General features: G+C 40.3%; 1 long non-coding RNA gene across 1 annotated transcript; it reads left to right on the top strand.

The window, feature by feature from the left end:
* The first annotated feature begins 3,928 nt into the window (after nt 1–3,928).
* On the top strand, nt 3,929–5,536 carry LOC140218820 (uncharacterized). The gene is made up of 2 exons (XR_011895010.1): nt 3,929–3,992; nt 5,355–5,536. It is a non-coding gene; the product is annotated as an uncharacterized lncRNA (long non-coding RNA).
* The last annotated feature ends 3,770 nt before the right edge of the window (nt 5,537–9,306 follow it).

The following is a 9,306-nucleotide window of genomic DNA, read 5'->3' as shown; positions in this document are numbered from 1 at the left end:
TTAACAAAGCCCCAGGAACAATTTAAGGACCACGCATAGAACGATAGAATGAAAGATATTAGTCGCAACGCTAAGTGAGAGGAAGAGACCGGTGTGGATCAGCTAGAAAACGGGAATGGCCGATATTCTTGTTGACATTAGGAGAAAACAATGGAACGGAGTCGGCCATGTAATGCGCACATCAGAAAACCAGTGCACTGCTGGCAGCATAGAATCGGTGCCAACTGAAGGAAAGCGCCGTCTAGGATGTCATAAAACTAGGTGGGGAGATAAAATTGGCGAAATTGCAGCTGCAAATTGGAATAAGCTAGAGCAAGGCAGGGGTAATAGGAGACCACAGGGGAGGGCTTCGTTCTGCAGTTGACACAATATATAGGCTGATGATAATGATAACTAGATAATCTGATACGGGCAACTGAGAACTATTTCAACTGACAACTATCTGAATCGAATAATCGCCTTACATTCATCCTTAATCCTTAAAGAGCGATAATAAATTTACACTTTACAGTTGCTATGAATAATGCAGATACTTTTTTTAAGAAAGTAAGCTCCATCGTTTACCGAACATGTAGGACTAAGAGAGAGAAGACTGATACAGCAAAAAAAAAAGAAACAATGCAAACACCGCCGATCTCTTTGAGAATCCCGTCATTGACTGGGCAGCTCTCAGACAACATCTTTATAGGTAGCAGCTCTTCTTTCAAATACACAATTAGCTTAAGGATGCCGTCGAAGCTGATCGCTAAATAAAAGCTACAATACCTGATTGTAAGGCAAATGTTCAACATTTATTAAACAGTAACACAACTCTCAGGGATTTCTTCATTGCGAAAGCTACATTTTGAAGGGCTTCTTCAATTTTCCTAGTGATAACGAATTGCCTGTCTGTTGGCATCGTTCGTTTAACCACACGCATCTATGGACTGATATTTTTTATCAGAAAACTCGCACAGCACTCTAATAGAGCGTTTCCCTGCCACGCAGTTGTGATATCAACACTGGTCAGTGGGCTTCACGTTAACTCGCGAATGCGAAATACCCTAATTGGATAGACACATCACTGCTATTATAAAGAAGACCCCCTTTCATGCGTTGCATAATGAGGTGCAGGTGTGAACGCGTGACAGAAACCAATTCATTTCTTTAATTACCACGCTGTTTTGTAGAAGAGACACTGTAGAAGCTGATTTTGGTAGTACTGTTTTCGATTATATTTCTTGTACTGTGAGTTTCCTACATTAGTACATCTTGCATCGAAGAGAAAGGTTATGGTCCACAAACAGTGAATTTTGGTAATAATATGAAATTCAATTGTTTACTGTTAATCTAACGAAACGAAAAACTCAATATAAAATTTCTTCGTAGTCATTAGGCCTGTAAAATTTAGCATTACACGTTAATTGACATTACAATACCTCCTACTTTTATTCCCAATTTTATTTTTTATTTCTAGATTGAAGGAAGACAACAGTTTAGTTTACTGTCTGATCACAACACGCCAATCATTTCTTTCATACGAGACTATCCACTGCGTTTCTTAAATTTTAATTTTGAAAGAAGTGTTCCTCGTTCTCGTCAAATTGCCACTGCAGTAACTTACGTCGCTCAACATCGTGCTTAGTCATTTGAGTAAAAACACTGGGATGTCTTTTGGTTGTCTGTTTCATGCAAAAATTTTTCAAATGAAGCTATCCTTAGAAAGTGATATTATTACGAACACAGACAACATATTTTAATCTATATTGCGCAAAAACGGCAACAAATATCAAAAGCCAAATCACTTTGCAAACGAAATCCATCAGACCTAAAAGAACATCTTCGAAATAACGCAAGCACGAAGTTTTAAAGACAGAAACCGAAGCTGCTGTCAAGCTTGAAAAATTGAGTACACTAGTCTCAAAACGTCTGCCTAATAAACAAATAAAATTGCAGTCGCGAAATCTTATTTGAACAGCCAATCTCAAAAGAAAAAAAAGCTGCTTGCTTTAGAAGCATTCATTTCATCATCCAACAAGGTGGAACAACCTCTCGCCTTTGAAATTCAACAATCTTCTTGCTATCACCATTCCTTATTAACAGTTACAATATGAATCTCACGGATGTTGTTCTAATGACAACATTTAGGATGTGTTATCAAGTGTAATGCCTTGTGCAGATTGAAATAAACCTTTTTATTTTACTTAACAACGACCTAATATGTTATGCATATTTCCATTTGTAGTTTTCACTATAGGAGTAAAACGTCATTGTACCTAGTATGGGCTATCTTCTATGCTTTCATTCGGTCGCTGCTTTGTGGCGCACATCTTGAACAAGGTTAGAGAAACAGGTCGCTGTCATGAGCTACTTTTGACAAGTATTTACAAGTAACAAAACCAGCAATAGTTGCAACCGAAAATACAAAACAAGCTGATGCCTCCTTTCTTAGGGTTTTAAATCGCCTTCTTCCTGTTGTCGCTGCCCTAACCACGATGTGCAAATAATTCCAAAACCTGGTCATAGCGGTTGTATGGAGACTGGAAAAGGCAATATAAAATTGAGAGAGAGGAAGTATAGATGCTGTGATGGGATCATTGCTTCATGGCAGCTGCTCTACGCGCAATGTCATTTGACAGAACGAAAAATACACGGCACCCACTGCTCAAGCATGGCGCTCCTGCTCTCTAATTAGGTAAAACCCAAAATTACCGGACGTTTGAAGCAATCATCCAAGTTTTCTGTTGGCCATTCTTTCCATTTTTATGTTGCGCTATTGGGGGCATGAACATTTCATTAGAGAAATTGATTTTTTCTAAATTTCGTATGCGATTTTTGTCGAACCATTGCTCTTCCATGATGAAGGTCAAATGTTCGTTACAGAGACGTCCCGAAAAATTGCGCTTTTATTGTTTAATTTGTTTTATTCGCCACCGCTCATAATACGAGGAACCCCAAGTGCTTCTTGCAGGATATAAGCGAGGCCTGAACCTTCACAAATTCATCCCTTCACCTAGCAACGTTTTAGACGCTGCCATCTATAGTCTCACTGGTGAGAATAGGCCTTTTCGCTGCTCGATATCGAGCCATGTTTTGTCGCGCGCTTTTTCGGCACATAAGTTGTATCCACAGTGCACGTCCTGGGTATAATGGTTTATTTAAAAATAATCTGAAACGAAAATAAAATGTCATTCGTGTTTATGAATACGCCATATAAAATTTTCATAGTTAGGTATAACATTTTGTATGTGTAAACCGCTCTACTTAGTTTGATCCATATGTAAAGGAATGTCAGGACCGTAAAGGTTCCATTTCAAACCTTATCTAAACAGTATTTTCACGGAAAAGAATTCTACTCGATGGCTAATGACGCCGTTATTATATATTTGAAAGAAAAAAGACACTGAAGAATGAAGACTAAGCTTGCTCGATTGAGGAACGAGATTCTTTAGAGTTGGTGAAATTTCGAAACAATCATCTGCATTGTGAGCCACTTGTTAGGGTACACCCTGAGGTGGAACAGCGGTTTTTTGTTCTCAATACAAATTAAGCGCAGTGAAGACGTAGATTCATTCAAGAAGAAAAGAAAACATATTTTAACACGCAAATAAAGCAGTAATTAGTCGCATGGCTGCAAATACATATACTAATGTACACTATGATTTTCCATTTTACATGAAGAGAGCATGAAACTGCATGTAGCATGCCTGGTTGTAGAACTTTACTTTCCGCTAATCAATTTTAAGAAGCTGCGGATCACATGTATAGGGGCTTCATCTCCCTCTCCAAAAGATGTAAGTATCAATACAACCATATAAGCAGTCCTTTAATGCAATCCAATTTTGCAAATACGGTAGCCTCGTCAGCGTTTAGCGTAAAATGCTTATTAAATGAGGGCCAGTGCAGTTTTCCTGTTGAACTGATAGGTGGCTCAATTTATTTTTCTGCAGCAAAAAGCAACATGAACCGTCAGTTTGGAGTGGACCTCTTGTCGGTCGCCGCAATCGTAATTGGTAAAGATAACCATTTGCTTTCTATCCATTGCTCACTTTTTCACATCATGACAAAACAAAAGCTACAATTAGCCAACATAAGTCTAAAATCTAACACAAGTAAATGTAAAATCCAGAATAAAGTGTTACGATTGCAAAGCAGTGACATCTCTGTATGATAATATGTCGGCCATGGAAGCGTGACATCTTTTATAGTAACAGTAGCTGCTCATCATTGAGCCAGTGAAAGAAAAAGTACTTTACCGTTCTGCATTCTGATATCACGCATTCACGTCATACACATAAATATCGGAGGAAAAGTGCGCTACCATGTTCCCGAACTTTTGAGGACTATACAAATAATAAGAAGCTACCCTCCAATCGGTTATACCAAAGGAATCAAATGTTTTGTTCAGGCCTTTGCAAAGGAAAAGCGGAACTAAATGTTTTCGAAGTAAACCTTTGCAAGTGCAATACGGGCGCCAAAATTAGCGAAAAGATTCCGATTATATATATATATATATATATATATATATATATATATATATATATATATATATATATATCGATTAAATATTAACCACTACCATCGAACTTACGCTGTAAAAACTCGTGTGGCACAGTTATGGTTATTCGTCCTCAAGTTCAGCGTTATTCTTGCATAGGCTATGATACTAAACGATGTCTGTTGAAGAAATTAATGTTGAGCCCTTGTATGCTTGGTTAGCTGGTGATACAACAACAGACATACCTGTTTTTAGCTTTTGAACACTCAACCCTGTTGCTAATAGATCCTGTTGTCGTTGGTTGTTCTCCAATCCTGCTGTTATTGCTTATTATTAGAATAATTGCACGTGCCCTAATACATGAATTTGTCAAATTAAATGAAAAAATATGGAACTATGAGAACATGTGAACCATATTCTGAATTTGCCTAGCGCTCTGTGTGATGTCGAAGTTTTAACATGAAATGAGCAGCTACTGCTTTTCGGGCAACCGTTTTCGGCGAGACACACTGTGAGCAGGACAGATGCCCAGTGGGCGTTTTCAATTGCAAAACATTTATTCGCTGCTTCTCAGAGAAGTTGTTACCAGTCAGTGAACGAAAAACGATGCCGCTTCCGTGGACATGGGGATATGGAAATACAGTCGAGCACGGTTATCGCCTGTCTTTTTTATGTGCAAATTGCGCCTTAACTATTCGCAAAGATATTTTTCGATTTCTTCATCTGAGCACCAGAACATTTGTTCTAAAATTCTGCCTCAATAATGATAAATCCAACTTCTGACCTCTTGCCAGAAATAACACGTCATTGTGGTGAACGGTTATTGTTACAAAGGCCCCCTTTATTAGTCCTCAAACTGCTTTCTTCTACATTTCAGCTTTGATCGTTATGGCTCCGAAGGAAGCTCTCGCTAGCCTCGGAGGAGGCGTGGGAGGAACCGAAGGCATCCAAGGCTTTGGCAAGAAGTGAATTTTCGTGCGTCCTGAATCCAGCCATTGCACCTTTGTCACGCTCTGGATGACCAGCTCGCCTACAATAAAATGCCTGTTGACATCACAATTGTGAATACATGCTTTTATCACATTAAAAATACGGCTGGTTGGATACGTTTGACGAGAATCGGAAAAACGTTCTCTACAATTTACGCAGCCGCAATCTATAGGTTGTTGCGCATGTTCATGGAAACAGTTGGTGTGAAGAGAAGCCATCTTATCTGCTCTTTGCGAAATTAGGGCGACCAGGGATCAAAAGTGTGGATATTTTCAGTGTTTGGCTCTTTTCCATTTCACTTTACGTAAATATCCACATTTAGTTATTGAACGAGATATGTCCCCCTACATACCAAGACGTCATTGTCTTGGTGGTTCCCGTTGCGTTTAACATTTTTTATATATTATATACTCCCCTGATCCGCCTTATTCTGCTCGCTCACTGCGCAGCAAGTTTCTCCCCTCGCAATCTCGATGTTTCGATTCCATAAGTTATTACCAACATTGCATTCTTCACGTGTATCATATCCGTGAGGCCTACGGTTGGAGATATCATACCTGCGAGGCTGCCAAAGCAGGGACTGGAACAGACGAACGGCCGATTGTGGATTTGGTACAAATACAGAAATGCAAAACAAAGCGTACTGTGGCTTGTACGGTACCCTCAATGGACTAAAAGAAAATTAGCCCCGTTTTGCGGCTAATTTGCGGCTATACCTAATGTAAAGCATGTCTAACTCTATATTCAGCAAAGTTTGCCGCTCCACCGAACTGTTCAGAAAAGAAAATGCAAGCAGCTTAAGTGTGCCAATAATATCCCTCAAAGCATATCGGTTTTTGCATAATTCCCGACAATAATGAGTAATGTGTATGGGGTTTAGGCTACTGGTGATCCTTCTTGAGAGCCTGACAGCGGTGACTGAAATGTTCACCTTGCACAGTTGTGCCCGTACGCAAGTACCTGCCCACAAATTTGTCGAACCTGAATTCATAACACATAAACTTAACATTCAACGTCTTCTCCTCTCGTTTGTATACCAAGCTCTCGAAGAAACGTGCCCATTTATACAGCCTTCTAAAGGAAGCTCAGACGTTATTTCCGCAGGAATCATCGAACGTACGCAATTGCGCAAAAGCAGAAGAGAAGAGTGCTTACTGCAGGGACTCTAAATGGCTCAAGTGGTGTCAAGAAAATGTACTGCCAATCATTGTTTCTACAGAACGAGGTATCGGTTGCACTCAACAAAGCAGAACATTTGTTCGCTTGCGACCTCTCGGATGTACTCAGTAATTTCGTCTACCTTTGAACGGCAGCTCAAACCAGTTACTTACGCACGTATTATGAATTCACAAATAAGGTAAATGCTACAGACGAGTTCTGTTCAGAACGGGGCAATCAGTGGCCTGAATGACATCTAGGAAATTGCTTGAATTTATTTTTATTCCATTAAGGGCTTGACTGAAAACAAACTGTGCGTATGTCGATTGCGAAAGTGATGCCATCTGCTCAATATTTCAATAGGACATACGTATAGTGTACACCAAATCGACTTGAATGATATTTACAGTGCGGTCCATTGTTAAAGGGAACGTCCGAAGGCGCGCCTTTCACTTTGGTGGCGCCCGAGCTTCAAGGTGGCTGGAGAAGAAATGCCGATACGCTCCACAGGTGTGTTGAAAAGAGTCAGAGCTGCCTGCCATAAGTTATCTGCTGCAAATGTAGGGGTTGTTTCTCTGGCGAGAGAGGAAAATGTGGTCATACTCTGCGATGAAACGTTCTGTTTAAAAGTGTGAGTAAATACGGGGAAGTAACGTCTGGCAATTGCTGTAGGACGGATGGCCACGGCCACTGTTTGGTCCAAGAGAAAAAGTTCAGTGATGTCGTGGTATAAGCCCTGAGAAACCTACCACTCTCCCATCGTATAACGCCGCAAATAAATATTATATATACATCTTTGGTGATGTCCGCACATCAGTTCTCACCCAGAAGTTTTATTTATTTATTTATTTATTTATTTATTTATTTATTTATTTATTTATTTATTTCTTGATACTGCAATCCCGGTATCGGGATTATAGCAGGGTGGGAAAAAGAATTAAGCAGTTTCACAAAAATGGCAAAATGTAAACAAGAAATAAGGGTGCAGGTTGAAGCTCTGCAGCCAGCATCAGGAATACATTTGGACAAGATATCAAACAGTAAAAAAAATAAAATACACAATAGAACAGTGAAGTGATGAAATGCAGTAACACAGACTAGGCAATATGTTGGGCAAATAACATCAGTGACGGTTGCAACACTTCATTGTTAGTGAGATTATTCCAATCGGTAATAGTTCGTGGAAGAAATGAGTATTTAAAACAGTTATTACGGATGCGAAAAGGAGTTAAAGTTAGCTGATGTCGTTGTCGGGTCGCAGACCCTGACGAAAAATGAACTAAATGGGTGATTTCAGTTCTGTAGTGTCCTTTAATTAATTGGTACATGAATTTAAGTCTTGCAGAACGATTTCGCTCACTTATTGTCGGCAGACCAGCTTTGATTAAAAGATGTGTTATCGATGTACGTCGGTAATTATTATATATGTATCGAGCAGCCCTCCTTTGAACCCTCTCTACTTTGTTTATGTTAGTCTTAGTGAATGGGTCCCAAATGATAGCAGCATAATCTAAGGTAGGCAAGACAATACATTTGTAAGCAAGGAGGCGGACAGATGGAGTGGATAACCGCAATGCCCGTCTTAAGAAAAACAATTTACGATAAGCGTTACACGTTATGAAATCAATATGTTTGTTCCAGCTGAGATTGTTAGCGACCCAGAGCCCTAGATATTTATATTCTGTTACTTCTGCAAGTGTCACATCATTAATACTGTAATCAAACGGTAAGGCATTCTTTTTGTGAGTAATCCTCATCAATACAGTTTTTTCAAAATTAATGGACATTTGCCATGATTCACACCATGCAGAAAGATTCTGCAACGTGTTATTTAGTAGTATTTGATCTGAGACACTTCTTACTTCTGTATAAATGACACAATCATCAGCGTAAAGCCTAATCTTCACAGGAATGTTAGACACAATGTCATTAATATTGTTACGCCCACAAAAGGCGTTACTTTGAAGCCGGGTAGAGTTAGAAGCGATGGCCTTGGTCAACTGAGCGCCTGTCGAGACTCAGCCAGCCAGCCACACGTCGTCGTCCTCGTTCACTACCCTTCGGTGCCCCCACATACTGTTTGTTGAGGCGTGAACCCACAATGCACCTAAGCGCGTCACATTCGTGAACCCACTATGCACCTAAGAGCGTCACATTTCCCTCCGCGCAGACGAAGCCCGCCGGGCAAGTCAAACAGGCTGTCGAGAAATAAAGGGCTTTAAACGGGCGACATGCGAAAGTTCAGTCTTTGCTGACCGTCGGCCATTTGATGTGAGACGTGCTATGCGGTAGGTTAATTCGCTGATGCGCTCCGTAATAACATAGGGTCCAACATAGTGGGCCAGCAGTTTTTCACATAGTCCACGTTTCCTGGTTGGTTTCCAGAGCAACACTAAATCACCAGGGTCATATATCACGTGTCGGCGTCGGCGGTCGCAGCGTGCCTTCGAGCGGGCTTGTGAAACAAGAGTGCGTAACGAAGCAAGTCGTCGGGCTTCTTCAGCAAGACAGACTGTCTCTGATATACAAAGATTATCGTGGCTGGAAAACGGGAAGATAGTGTCTAGTGTATAACGAGGCGGACGAGCGTAGAGAAGAAAGAAGGGACTGTAGCCCGTAACTTCATGCTTTGAGGTGTTAAATGCGTACGTAATGAAAGGTAGCACGCTGTCCCAGTTCTT

This window comes from Dermacentor andersoni, chromosome 6 (genome assembly GCF_023375885.2).
Source record: "Dermacentor andersoni chromosome 6, qqDerAnde1_hic_scaffold, whole genome shotgun sequence".
NCBI lineage: Eukaryota > Metazoa > Arthropoda > Arachnida > Ixodida > Ixodidae > Dermacentor > Dermacentor andersoni.
This window is presented reverse-complemented; position numbering and strand designations above follow the sequence as displayed.